Source organism: Chiloscyllium plagiosum, unplaced genomic scaffold (assembly GCF_037043375.1).
Source record: "Chiloscyllium plagiosum isolate Xiang-an unplaced genomic scaffold, Cpla_swu_hap1 HiC_scaffold_53Y, whole genome shotgun sequence".
In the NCBI taxonomy this organism is placed as follows: Eukaryota; Metazoa; Chordata; class Chondrichthyes; order Orectolobiformes; family Hemiscylliidae; genus Chiloscyllium; species Chiloscyllium plagiosum.
In genome coordinates this window covers 6,993,358-7,010,135 of record NW_028270192.1, presented here as the reverse complement: position 1 = coordinate 7,010,135, position 16,778 = coordinate 6,993,358, and positions in this window count along the sequence as shown.

Here is a 16,778-nt window from a genome sequence, read left to right as displayed (position 1 = left end):
ATATCTCACACACACTCTGGGATTCCCTATCTCTCACAAACACACTGGGATTCCCTCTCTCACACACACTCTGGTATTCCATATCTCACACACACTCTGGGATTCCCTATCTCTCACACACACTCTTAGATCCCCGATCTCTCACACACACTCTGGGATTCCCTCTCTCACACACACTCTGGGATTCCCTATCTCTCACACACACTCTGGGATTCTCTATCTCTCACACACACTCTGGAATTCCGTCTCTCACTCACACTCTGAGATTCCCTTTCTCTCTCACGAAGTCTGGGATACCCAATCTCTCACACACTCTCTGGGACTCCCTCTCTCTCACACACACTCTGGGATTCTCTATCTCTCACACACACTCTAGGATTCCTTATCTCTCACACACACTCTGGGATTCCCTATTTCTCTCACACACTCTGGGATTCCCTAATCTCTCACACACACTCTGGGATTCCCTATCTCTCACACACACTCTGGGACTCTCTATCTCTCACACACACACTGGGATTCCCCATCTCTCACACACACTCTTGGATTCCCTTTCTCTCTCACACACTCTGGGATACCCAATCTCTCACACACTCTCTGGGATTCCCGATCACTCACACACACTCTGGGATTCCCTATCTCTCACACACACTCTTGGATTCCCCATCTCTCTCACACAATCTGGGATTCCCTATCTCTCACACACACTCTGGGATTCCCTCTCTCTCACACACACTCTGGGATTCCCTCACACACACTCTGGGATTCCCTATTTCACACACACTCTGGGATTCCCTATCTCTCACAAACACACTGGGATTCCCTCTCTCACACACACTCTGGGATTCCCTATCTCTCACACACACTCTTAGATTCCCGATCTCTCACACACACTCTGGGATTCACTCTCTCACACACACTCTGGGATTCCCTATCTTGCACACACAGTCTGGGATTTCGTATATCTCACACACACTCTGGGATTCCCTATCTCTCACACACACTCTGGGATTCCCTATCTCTCACACACACTCTGGGATTCCCTACCTCTCACACACACTCTGGGATTCCCTAACTCTCACACTCACTCTGAGATTCCCTATCTCCTACACACACTCTGGGATTCCCTCTCTCACACACACTCTGGAATTCTGCATCTCTCACACACACTCTGGGATTCCCTATCTCTAACACACACTCTGGGATTCCCTAACTCTCACACTCACTCTGAGATTCCCTATCTCCTACACACATTCTGGGATTCCCTCTCTCTCACACTCAGTCTGGGATTCCCTATCTCTCACACACACTCAAGGATTCCCGATCTCTCACACACACACTCTGGAATTCCCTATCACTCACACACACACACACTCAGGGATTCCCTATCTCTCACACACATTCTAGGATTCCGTCACACACACTCGGGGAATCCCTATCTTTCACACACACTCTGGGATTCCCTATCTCTCTCACACACTCTGGGATTCACTATCTCACACACACTCTGGGATTCCCGCTCTCTCACACTCACTCTGGGATTCCGTCTCTCTCTCACACACATTCTGGGATTCCGCATCTCTCACACACACTCTGGGATTCCCTATCTCTCACACACACTCTGGAATTCCCTATCTATCACACACAATCTGGAATACCCTCTCACACACACACTCTGGGATTCCGCATCTCTCACACACACTGTGGTATTCCCTATCTCTCACACTCACTCAGCGATTCCCTATCTCTCACACACACTCTGGGATGCACTACCTATCACACACTCTGTAATTCGGTCTCTCACACACACTCTGTGATTCCCTATCTCTCACATTCATTCTGGGAATCCCTATCTCTCACACACACTCTGGGATTCCCTCTCTCACACACACTCTGGAATTCCGCATCTCTCACACACACTCTGGGATTCCCTATCTCTCACAAACACTCTGGGATTCCCTCTTTCACACACACTCTGGTATTCCATATCTCACACACACTCTGGGAATCCTTATCTCTCACACACACTCTTGGATTCCCTATCTCTCACACACACTCTGGGATTCCCTCTCTCACACACACTCTGGGATTCCCTGTGTCTCACACACACTCTGGGATTCCCGATCTCTCACACACACTCTGGGATTTCCTATCTCTCACACACTCTGGTATTCCCTATCACTCACACACACTCTGGAATTCCCTATGTCTCTTACACTCTGGTATTCCCTATCTCTCACACACACTCTGGGACTCTCTGGGATTCTATCACACGCACTCTGGGATTCCCTTGCTCAGACATACTCAGGGATTCCCTATATCTCACATACAGAGATATAGGGAGATAGGGAATCCCAGAGTGTGTGTGAGATATAGGGAATCCCTGAGTGTGTCTGAGCGAGGGAATCCCAGAGTGCGTGTGATTGAATCCCAGAGAGTCCCAGAGTATGTGAGAGAGATAGGGATTCCCTATCTCTCTCACATACTCTGGGATTCACTATCTCACACACACTCTGGGATTCCCGCTCTCTCACACACACTCTGGGATTCCGCAACTCTCACACACACTCTGGGATTCCCTATCTCTCACATACAATCTGGAATTCCCTCTCACACACACACTCTGGGATTCCCTATGTCTCACACACTCTGGAATTCCATCTCTCACACACACTCTGGGATTCCCTATCTGTCACACTCACTCTGGGAATCCCTATCTCTCACACACACTCTGGGATTCCCTCTCTCACACACACACTCTGGGATTCCCTATCTCTCACAAACACACTGGGATTCCCTATCTCTCACACACACTCTGGGATTCCCTATGTCTCATACACTCTGGTATCCCCTATCTCTCACACACACTCTGGGACTCTCTGTGATTCAATCACACGCACTCTGGGATTCCCTCGCTCAGACACACTCAGGGATTCCCTATATCTCACACACACTCTGGGATTCCCTATCTCTCTCACACACCCTGGGATTCACTATGTCACACACACTCTGGGATTTCCGCTCTCTCACACACACTCTGGGAGTCTCTGGGATTCTATCACACGCACTCTGGGATTCCCTCGCTCAGACACACTCAGGGATTCCCTATATCTCACACACACTCAGGGATTCCCTATCTCTCACACACACTCTGGGATTTCCTCTTGCACACACACTCTGGGATTTTGTATATCTCACACACACTCTGGGATTCCCTACCTCTCACACACACTCAGGGATTCCCCATCTCTCACACACACACTCTGGGATTCCCTATCTCTCACACTCTCTCTGAGATTCCCTATCTCCTCCACACACTCTGGGATTCCCTCTCTCACACACACTCTGGTATTCCATACCTCACACACACTCTGGGATTCCCTATCTCTCACACACACTCTGGGATTTCCTATCTCACACACACTCTGGGATTCCCGCTCTCTCACACACACTCTGGGAATCCGTCTCTCTCACACACACTCTGGGATTCCGCATCTCTCACACACACTCTGGGAGTCCCTATCTCTCACACACAATCTGGAATTCCCTCTCACACACACACTCTGGGATTCCCTATCTCTCACACACTCTGGAATTCCGTCTCTCACACACACTCTGGGATTCCCTATCTCTCACACTCACTCTGGGAATCCCTATCTCTCACACACACTCTGGGATTCCCTCTCTCACACACACTCTGGAATTACGCATCTCTCACACACACTCTGGGATTCCCTATCTCTCACAAACACTCTGGGATTCTCTCTCTCACACACACTCTGGTATTCCATATCTCACACACACTCTGGGATTCCCTATCTCTCATACACACTCTTGGATTCCCTATCTCTCACACACACTCTGGGATTCCCTGTGTCTCACACACACTCTGTGATTCCCGATCTCTCACACACACTCTGGGAATTCGTATCTCTCACACACAATGGTATTCCCTTTCACTCACACACACTCTGGGATTCCCTATCTCTCACACACACTCTGGGATTCCCTATGTCTCATACACACTCTGTGATTCCCGATCTCTCACACACACTCTGGGAATTCGTATCTCTCACACACAATGGTATTCCCTATCACTCACACACACTCTAGGATTCCCTATCTCTCACACACACTCTGGGATTCCCTATGTCTCATACACTCTGGTATTCCCTATCTCTCACACACACTCTGGGACTCTCTGGGATTCTATCACACGCATTCTGGGATTCCCTCGCTCAGACACACTCAGGGATTCCCTATATCTCACACACACTCTGGGATTCGCTATCTCTCACACACACTCTGGGATTCCCTATCTCACACAAACTCTGGGATTCCCTATCTCTCACACACACTCTGGGATTCCCTATCTCTCACACACATTCTGGGATTCCGTCACACACACTCGGAGAATCCCAATCTCCCTCACACACTCTGGGATTCACTATCTCACACACACTCTGGGATTCCCGATCTCTCACACACACTCTGGGATTCCCTATCTCTCACACAATCTGGAATTCCGTCTCTCACACACACTCTGGGATTCCCTATCTGTCACACTCACTCTGGGAATCCCTATCTCTCCAACAAACTCTGGGATTCCCTCTCTCACACACACTCTGGAATTCCGCATCTCTCACACAGACTCTGGGATTCCCTATCTCTCACAAACACTTTGGGATTCCCTCTCTCACACACACTCTGGTATTCCATACCTCACACACACTCTGGGATTCCCTATCTCTCACACACACTCTGGGATTTCCTATCTCTCACACACTCTGGTATTCCCTATCACTCACACACACTCTGGGACTCTCTGGGATTCTATCACACGCACTCTGGGATTCCCTCGCTGAGACACACTCAGGGATTCCCTATATCTAACACACACTCTGGGATTCCCTATCTCTCACACACACTCCGGGATTCCCTATCTCTCACACACACTCCGGGATTCCGTATCTCTCACACACACTCGGGGAATCCCTATCTTTCACACACACTCTGGGTTTCCCTATCTCCCTCACACACTCTGGGATTCACTATCTCACACACACTCTTGGATTCCGCATCTCTCACACACACTCTGGGATTCCCTATTTCTCACACACAATCTGGAATTCCCTCCCACACACACACTCTGGGATTCCCTATCTCTCACACTCACTCAGGGATTCCCTATCTCTCACACACACTCTGCGATTCCCTATCTCTCACACACTCTGGAATTCCGTCTCTCACACACACTCTGGGATTCCCTATCTGTCACACTCACTCTGGGAATCCCTATCTCTCACACACACTCTGGGATTCCCTCTCTCACACACACTCTGGAATTCCGCATCACTCACACACACTCTGGGATTCCCTATCTCTCACAAACACTCTGGGATTCCCTCTCTCACACACACACTCTGGTATTCCCTATCTCTCACACACACTCTGGGATTCCCTATCTCTCACACACACTCTTAGATTCCCTATCTCTCACACACACTCTGGGATTCCCTATCTCTCACAAACACTCTGGGATTCCCTCTCTCACACACACTCTGGTATTCCTTATCTCTCACACACACTCTTAGATTCCCTATCTCTCACACACACTCTGGGATTCCCTATCTCTCACACTCACTCAGGGATTCCCTATCTCTCACACACTCTGGAATTCCGTCTCTCACACACACTCTGGGATTCCCTATATCTCACACTCACTCTGGGAATCCCTATCTCTCACACACACTCTGGGATTCCCTCGCTCACACACACTCTGGAATTCCGCATCTCTCACACACACTCTGGGATTCCCTATCTCTCACAAACACACTGGGATTCCCTCTCTCACACACACTCTGGTATTCCATATCTCACACACAGTCCGGGATTCCCTATCTCTCACAAACACACTGGGATTCCCTCTCTCACACACACTCTGGTATTCCATATCTCACACACACTCTGGGATTCCCTATCTCTCACACACACTCTTAGATTCCCGATCTCTCACACACACTCTGGGATTCCCTCTCTCACACACACTCTGGGATTTCCTATCTCTCATACACACTCTGGGATTCCCCATCTCTCTCACACAATCTGGGATTCCCTATCTCTCACACACACTCTGGGATTCCCTCTCTCTCTCACACACCCTCTGGGATTCCCTCACACACACACTCTGGAATTCCTTATTTCACACACACTCTTGGATTCCCTATCTCTCACACACACTCTGGGATTCCCTCGCTCAGACACACTCAGGGATTCCCTATATATCACACACACTCTGGGATTCCCTATCTCTCTCACACACCCTGGGATTCACTATCTCACACACACTCTGGGATTCCCGCTCTCTCACACACTCTGGGATTCCCTATCTCTCACACACACTCAGGGATTCCCCATCTCTCACACACACACTCTGGGATACCCTATCTCTCACACTCACTCTGAGATTCCCTATCTCCTCCACACACTCTGGGATTCCCTCTCTCACACACACTCTGGAATTCCGCATCTCTCACACACACTCTGGGATTCCCTATCTCTCATAAACACTCTAGGATTCCCTATCTCACACACACTCTGGGATTCCCGCTCTCTCACACACAATCTGGGAATCCGTCTCTCTCACACACACTCTGGGATTCCGCATCTCTCACACACACTCTGGGAGTCCCTATCTCTCACACACAATCTGGAATTCCCTCTCACACACACACTCTGGGATTCCCTATCTCTCACACACTCTGGAATTCCGTCTCTCACACACACTCTGGGATTCCCTATCTCTCACACACACTCTGGGATTCCCTCTCTCACACACACTCTGGAATTCCGCATCTCTCACACACACTCTGGGATTCCCTATCTCTCACAAACACTCTGGGATTCTCTCTCTCACACACACTCTGGTATTCCATATCTCACACACACTCTGGGATTCCCTATCTCTCACACACACTCTGGGATTCCCTCTCTCACACACACTCTGGGATTCCCTGTGTCTCACACACACTCTGGGATTCCCGATCTCTCACACGCACTCTGGGATTTCCTATCTCTCACACACTCTGGTATTCCCTATCACTCACACACACTCTGGGATTCCCTATCTCTCACACACACTCTGGGATTCCCTATGTCTCATACACTCTGGTATTCCCTATCTCTCACACACACTCTGGGACTCTCTGGGATTCTATCACACGCACTATGGGATTCCCTCGCTCAGACACACTCAGGGATTCCCTATATCTCACACACACTCTGGGATTCGCTATCTCTCACACACACTCTGGGATTCCCTATCTCTCACACACACTCCGGGAATCCGTATCTCTCTCACACACTCTGGGATTCCCTATCTCACACAAACTCTGGGATTCCCTATCTCTCACACACACTCTGGGATTCCCTATCTCTCACACATATTCTGGGATTCCGTCACACACACTCGGAGAATCCCTATCTCCCTCACACACTCTGTGATTCCCTATCTCTCTTACACACTATGGGATACACTATCTCACACACACTCTGAGATACACTATCTCACACACACTCTGGGATTCCCTATCTCTCACACACACTCTGGGATTCCGTACCTCTCACACGCACTCTGGGATTTCCTATCTCTCACACACAATGGTATTCCCTATCACTCACACACACTCTGGGATTCCCTAATCTCACACACACTCTGGGATTCCCTCACACACACTCTGGGATTCCCTATTTCACACACACTCTGGGATTCCCTATCTCTCACACACACTCTAGGATTCTCTCTTGCACACACACTCTGGGATTCCCTATCTCTCACACACACTCTGGGATTCCCTAATCTCTCACACACACTCTGGGATTCCCTATCTCTCACACACACTCTGCGATTCTCTATCTCTCACACACACTCTGGGATTCCCTATCTCTCACTCACACTCTTGGATTCCCTTTCTCTCTCACACACTCTGGGATACCCAATCTCTCACACACTCTCTGGGATTCCCGATCTCTCACACACACTCTGGGATTCCCTATCTCTCACACACACTCTGGGATTCCCCATCTCTCTCACACAATCTGGGATTCCCTATCTCTCACACACAGTCTGGGATTCCCTCTCTCTCACACACACTCTGGGATTCCCTCACACACACTCTGGGATTCCCTTTTTCACACACACTCTGGGATTCCCTATCTCTCACACACACTCTAGGATTCTCTCTTGAACACACACTCTGGGATTCCCTATCTCTCACACACACTCTGGGATTCCCTATCTTTCACACACACTCTGGGATTCCCAACCTCTCACACTCACTCTGAGATTCCCTATCTCCTACACACACTCTGGGATTCCCTCTCTCACACACACTCTGGAATTCCGCACCTCTCACACACACTCTGGGATTCCCTATCTCTCATAAACACTCTGGGATTCCATATCTCACACACACTCAGGGATTCCCTATCTCTCACAAACACTCTGGAATTTCCTCTCACACACACTCTGGGATTCCCTCTCTCTCACACTCAGTCTGGGATTCCTTATATCTCACACACACTCTGGAAATCCCTATCACTCACACACACACTCTGGGATTCCCTATCTCTCACACACACTCTGGGATTCCCTATCTCTCACACACATTCTGGGATTCCGTCACACACACTCGGGGAATCCCTATCTTTCACACACGCTCTGGGATTCCCTATCTCCCTCACACACTCTGGGATTCACTATCTCACACACACTCTGGGATTCCCTATCGCTCACACACAATCTGGAATTCCCTCCCACACACACACTCTGGGATTCCCTATCTCTCACACTCACTCAGGGATTCCCTATCTCTCACACACACTCTGGGATTCCCTATCTCTCACACACTCTGGAATTCCGTCTCTCACACACACTCTGGGATTCCCTATCTCTCACACTCACTCTGGGAATCCCTATCTCTCACACACACTCTGGGATTCCCTCTCTCACACACACTCTGGAATTCCGCATCTCTCACACACACTCTGGGATTCCCTATCTCTCACAAACACTCTGGGATTCCCTCTCTCACACACACTCTGCTATTCCCTATCTCTCACACACACTCTGGGATTCCCTATCGCTCACACACACTCTTAGATTCCCTATCTCTCACACACACTCTGGGATTCCCTATCTCTCACAAACACTCTGGGATTCCCTCTCTCACACACACTCTGGTATTCCATATCTCACACACACTCTGGGATTCCTTATCTCTCACACACACTCTTAGATTCCCTATCTCTCACACACTCTGGGATTCCCTATCTCTCACACTCACTCTTAGATTCCCGATCTCTCACACACACTCTGGGATTCCCTCTCTCACACACACTCTGGGATTCCCTATCTCTCACACACACTCTGGGATTCCCTATCTCTCACACACTCTGGAATTCCGTCTCTCACACACACTCTGGGATTCCCTATCTCTCACACTCACTCTGGGAATCCCTATCTCTCACACACACTCTGGGATTCCCTCTCTCACACACACTCTGGAATTCCGCATCTCTCACACACACTCTGGGATTCCCTATCTCTCACAAACACACTGGGATTCCCTCTCTCACACACACTCTGGTATTCCATATCTCACACACACTCTGGGATTCCCTATCTCTCACAAACACACTGGGATTCCCTCTCTCACACACACTCTGGTATTCCATATCTCACACACACACTCTGGGATTCCCTATCTCTCACACACACTCTTAGATTCCCGATCTCTCACACACACTCAGGGATTCCCTCTCTCACACACACTCTGGGATTCCCTATCTCTCACACACACTCTGGGATTCTCTATCTCTCACACACACTCTGGAATTCCGTCTCTCACTCACACTCTGGGATTCCCTTCCTCACAAACTCTGGGATACCCAATCTCTCACACACTCTCTGGGATTCCCTCTCTCTCACACACACTCTGGGATTCTCTATCTCTCACACACACTCTAGGATTCCTTATCTCTCACACACACTCTGGGATTCCCTATTTCTCTCACACACTCTGGGATTCCCTAATCTCTCACACACACTCTGGGATTCCCTATCTCTCACACACACTCTGGGACTCTCTATCTCTCACACACACACTGGGATTCCCCACCTCTCACTCACACTCTTGTATTCCCTTTCTCTCTCACACACTCTGGGATACCCAATCTCTCACTCACACTCTGGGATTCTCTATCTCTCACACACACTCTAGGATTCCTTATCTCTCACACACACTCTGGGATTCCCCATTTCTCTCACACACTCTGGGATTCCCTAATCTCTCACACACACTCTGGGATTCCCTATCTCTCACACACACTCTGGGACTCTCTATCTCCCACACACACACTGGGATTCCCCATCTCTCACTCACACTCTTGGATTCCCTTTCTCTCTCACACACTCTGAGATACCCAATCTCTCACACACTCTCTGGGATTCCCGATCACTCACACACACTCTGGGATTCCCTATCTCTCACACTCACTCTTGGATTCCCCATCTCTCTCACACAATCTGGGATTCCCTCTCTCTCACACACACTCTGGGATTCCCTCTCTCTCACACACACTCTGGGATTCCCTCACACACACTCTGGGATTCCCTATTTCACACACACTCTGGGATTCCCTATCTCTCACACACACTATGGGATTCCCTATCTCGCACACACACTCTGGGATTTCGTATATCTCACACACACTCTGGGATTCCCTATCTCTCACACACACTCTGGGATTCCCTATCTCTCACACACACTCTGGGATTCCCTACCTCTCACACACACTCTGGGATTCCCTAACTCTCACACTCACTCTGAGATTCCCTATCTCCTACACACACTCTGGGATTCCCTCTCTCACACACACTCTGGAATTCTGCATCTCTCACACACACTCTGGGATTCCCTATCACTAACACACACTCTGGGATTCCCTAACTCTCACACTCACTCTGAGATTCCCTATCTCCTACACACATTCTGGGATTCCCTCTCTCTCACACTCAGTCTGGGATTCCCTATCTCTCACACACACTCAAGGATTCCCTATCTCTCACACACACTCTGGAATTCCCTATCACTCACACACATACACTCTGGGATTCCCTATCTCTCACACACACTCAGGGATTCCCTATCTCTCACACACATTCTGGGATTCCGTCACACACACTCGGGGAATCCCTATCTTTCACACACACTCTGGGATTCCCTATCTCTCTCACACACTCTGGGATTCACTATCTCACACACACTCCGGGATTCCCGCTCTCTCACACACACTCTGGGATTCCGCATCTCTCACACACACTCTGGTATTCCCTATCTCTCACACTCACTCAGGGATTCCCTATCTCTCACACACACTCTGGGATGCACTACCTATCACACACTCTGTAATTCGCTCTCTCACACACACTCTGGGATTTCCTATCTCTCACATTCACTCTGGGAATCCCTATCTCTCACACACACTCTGGGATTCCCTCTCTCACACACACTCAGGAATTCCGCATCTCTCACACACACTCTGGGATTCCCTATCTCTCACAAACACTCTGGGATTCCCTCTCTCACACACACTCTGGTATTCCATATCTCACACACACTCTGGGAATCCTTATCTCTCACACACACTCTTGGATTCCCTATCTCTCACACACACTCAGGGATTCCCTCTCTCACACACACTCTGGGATTCCCTGTGTCTCACACACACTCTGGGATTTCCGATCTCTCACACACACTCTGGGATTTCCTATCTCTCACACACTCTGGTATTCCCTATCACTCACACACACTCTGGAATTCCCTATGTCTCATACACTCTGGTATTCCCTATCTCTCACACACACTCTGGGACTCTCTGGGATTCTATCACACGCACTCTGGGATTCCCTTGCTCAGACATACTCAGGGATTCCCTATATCTCACACACAGAGATATAGGGAGATAGGGAATCTAAGAGTGTGTGTGTGATATAGGGAATCCCTGAGTGTGTCTGAGCGAGGGAATCCCAGAGTGCGTGTGATTGAATCCCAGAGAGTCCCAGAGTATGTGAGAGAGATAGGGATTCCCTATCTCTCTCACATACTCTGGGATTCACTATCTCACACACACTCTGGGATTCCCGCTCTCTCACACACACTCTGGGATTCCGTCTCTCTCACACACACTCTGGGATTCCGCATCTCTCACACACACTCTGGGATTCCCTATCTCTCACATACAATCTGGAATTCCCTCTCACACACACACTCTTGGATTCCCTATCTCTCACACACTCTGGAATTCCATCTCTCACACACACTCTGGGATTCCCTATCTCTCACACTCACTCTGGGAATCCCGATCTCTCACACACACTCTGGGATTCCCTATCTCTCACACTGACTCAGGGATTCCCTATCTCTCACACACACTCTGGGATTCCCTATCTCTCACACACTCTGGAATTCCGTCTCTCACACACACTCTGGGATTCCCTATCTCTCACACTCACTCTGGGAATCCCTATCTCTCACACACACTCTGGGATTCCCTCTCTCACACACACTCTGGAATTCCGCATCTCTCACACACACTCTGGGATTCCCTATCTCTCACTAACACACTGGGATTCCCTCTCTCACACACACTCTGGTATTCCATATCTCACACACACTCTGGGATTCCCTATCTCTCACAAACACACTGGGATTCCCTCTCTCACACACACTCTGGTATTCCATATCTCACACACACTCTGGGATTCCCTATCTCTCACACACACTCTTAGATCCCCGATCTCTCACACACACTCTGGGATTCCCTCTCTCACACACACTCTGGGATTCCCTATCTCTCACACACACTCTGGGATTCTCTATCTCTCACACACACTCTGGAATTCCGTCTCTCACTCACACTCTGAGATTCCCTTTCTCTCTCACGAAGTCTGGGATACCCAATCTCTCACACACTCTCTGGGACTCCCTCTCTCTCACACACACTCTGGGATTCTCTATCTCTCACACACACTCTAGGATTCCTTATCTCTCACACACACTCTGGGATTCCCTATTTCTCTCACACACTCTGGGATTCCCTAATCTCTCACACACACTCTGGGATTCCCTATCTCTCACACACACTCTGGGACTCTCTATCTCTCACACACACACTGGGATTCCCCATCTCTCACACACACTCTTGGATTCCCTTTCTCTCTCACACACTCTGGGATACCCAATCTCTCACACACTCTCTGGGATTCCCGATCACTCACACACACTCTGGGATTCCCTATCTCTCACACACACTCTTGGATTCCCCATCTCTCTCACACAATCTGGGATTCCCTATCTCTCACACACACTCTGGGATTCCGCATCTCTCACACACACTGTGGTATTCCCTATCTCTCACACTCACTCAGCGATTCCCTATCTCTCACACACACTCTGGGATGCACTACCTATCACACACTCTGTAATTCGGTCTCTCACACACACTCTGTGATTCCCTATCTCTCACATTCACTCTGGGAATCCCTATCTCTCACACACACTCTGGGATTCCCTCTCTCACACACACTCTGGAATTCCGCATCTCTCACACACACTCTGGGATTCCCTATCTCTCACAAACACTCTGGGATTCCCTCTTTCACACACACTCTGGTATTCCATATCTCACACACACTCTGGGAATCCTTATCTCTCACACACACTCTTGGATTCCCTATCTCTCACACACACTCTGGGATTCCCTCTCTCACACACACTCTGGGATTCCCTGTGTCTCACACACACTCTGGGATTCCCGATCTCTCACACACACTCTGGGATTTCCTATCTCTCACACACTCTGGTATTCCCTATCACTCACACACACTCTGGAATTCCCTATGTCTCTTACACTCTGGTATTCCCTATCTCTCACACACACTCTGGGACTCTCTGGGATTCTATCACACGCACTCTGGGATTCCCTTGCTCAGACATACTCAGGGATTCCCTATATCTCACATACAGAGATATAGGGAGATAGGGAATCCCAGAGTGTGTGTGAGATATAGGGAATCCCTGAGTGTGTCTGAGCGAGGGAATCCCAGAGTGCGTGTGATTGAATCCCAGAGAGTCCCAGAGTATGTGAGAGAGATAGGGATTCCCTATCTCTCTCACATACTCTGGGATTCACTATCTCACACACACTCTGGGATTCCCGCTCTCTCACACACACTCTGGGATTCCGCAACTCTCACACACACTCTGGGATTCCCTATCTCTCACATACAATCTGGAATTCCCTCTCACACACACACTCTGGGATTCCCTATGTCTCACACACTCTGGAATTCCATCTCTCACACACACTCTGGGATTCCCTATCTGTCACACTCACTCTGGGAATCCCTATCTCTCACACACACTCTGGGATTCCCTCTCTCACACACACACTCTGGGATTCCCTATCTCTCACAAACACACTGGGATTCCCTATCTCTCACACACACTCTGGGATTCCCTATGTCTCATACACTCTGGGATTTCCGCTCTCTCACACACACACTCTGGGATTCCCTATCTCTCACAAACACACTGGGATTCCCTATCTCTCACACACACTCTGGGACTCTCTGTGATTCAATCACACGCACTCTGGGATTCCCTCGCTCAGACACACTCAGGGATTCCCTATATCTCACACACACTCTGGGATTCCCTATCTCTCTCACACACCCTGGGATTCACTATCTCACACACACTCTGGGATTTCCGCTCTCTCACACACACTCTGGGACTCTCTGGGATTCTATCACACGCACTCTGGGATTCCCTCGCTCAGACACACTCAGGGATTCCCTATATCTCACACACACTCTGGGATTCCCTATCTCTCACACACACTCTGGGATTCCCTCTTGCACACACACTCTGGGATTTTGTATATCTCACACACACTCTGGGATTCCCTACCTCTCACACACACTCAGGGATTCCCCATCTCTCACACACACACTCTGGGATTCCCTATCTCTCACACTCTCTCTGAGATTCCCTATCTCCTCCACACACTCTGGGATTCCCTCTCTCACACACACTCTGGTATTCCATACCTCACACACACTCTGGGATTCCCTATCTCTCACACATACTCTGGGATTTCCTATCTCACACACACTCTGGGATTCCCGCTCTCTCACACACACTCTGGGAATCCGTCTCTCTCACACACACTCTGGGATTCCGCATCTCTCACACACACTCTGGGAGTCCCTATCTCTCACACACAATCTGGAATTCCCTCTCACACACACACTCTGGGATTCCCTATCTCTCACACACTCTGGAATTCCGTCTCTCACACACACTCTGGGATTCCCTATCTCTCACACTCACTCTGGGAATCCCTATCTCTCACACACACTCTGGGATTCCCTCTCTCACACACACTCTGGAATTACGCATCTCTCACACACACTCTGGGATTCCCTATCTCTCACAAACACTCTGGGATTCTGTCTCTCACACACACTCTGGTATTCCATATCTCACACACACTCTGGGATTCCCTATCTCTCATACACACTCTTGGATTCCCTATCTCTCACACACACTCTGGGATTCCCTGTGTCTCACACACACTCTGTGATTCCCGATCTCTCACACACACTCTGGGAATTCGTATCTCTCACACACAATGGTATTCCCTATCACTCACACACACTCTTAGATTCCCTATCTCTCACACACACTCTGGGATTCCCTATCTCTCACACTCACTCAGGGATTCCCTATCTCTCACACACTCTGGAATTCCGTCTCTCACACACACTCTGGGATTCCCTATATCTCACACTCACTCTGGGAATCCCTATCTCTCACACACACTCTGGGATTCCCTCGCTCACACACACTCTGGAATTCCGCATCTCTCACACACACTCTGGGATTCCCTATCTCTCACAAACACACTGGGATTCCCTCTCTCACACACACTCTGGTATTCCATATCTCACACACAGTCCGGGATTCCCTATCTCTCACAAACACACTGGGATTCCCTCTCTCACACACACTCTGGTATTCCATATCTCACACACACTCTGGGATTCCCTATCTCTCACACACACTCTTAGATTCCCGATCTCTCACACACACTCTGGGATTCCCTCTCTCACACACACTCTGGGATTTCCTATCTCTCATACACACTCTGGGATTCCCCATCTCTCTCACACAATCTGGGATTCCCTATCTCTCACACACACTCTGGGATTCCCTCTCTCTCTCACACACCCTCTGGGATTCCCTCACACACACACTCTGGAATTCCTTATTTCACACACACTCTTGGATTCCCTATCTCTCACACACACTCTGGGATTCCCTATGTCTCATACACACTCTGTGATTCCCGATCTCTCACACACACTCTGGGAATTCGTATCTCTCACACACAATGGTATTCCCTATCACTCACACACACTCTAGGATTCCCTATCTCTCACACACACTCTGGGATTCCCTATGTCTCATACACTCTGGTATTCCCTATCTCTCACACACACTCTGGGACTCTCTGGGATTCTATCACACGCATTCTGGGATTCCCTCGCTCAGACACACTCAGGGATTCCCTATATCTCACACGCACTCTGGGATTCGCTATCTCTCACACACACTCTGGGATTCCCTATCTCACACAAACTCTGGGATTCC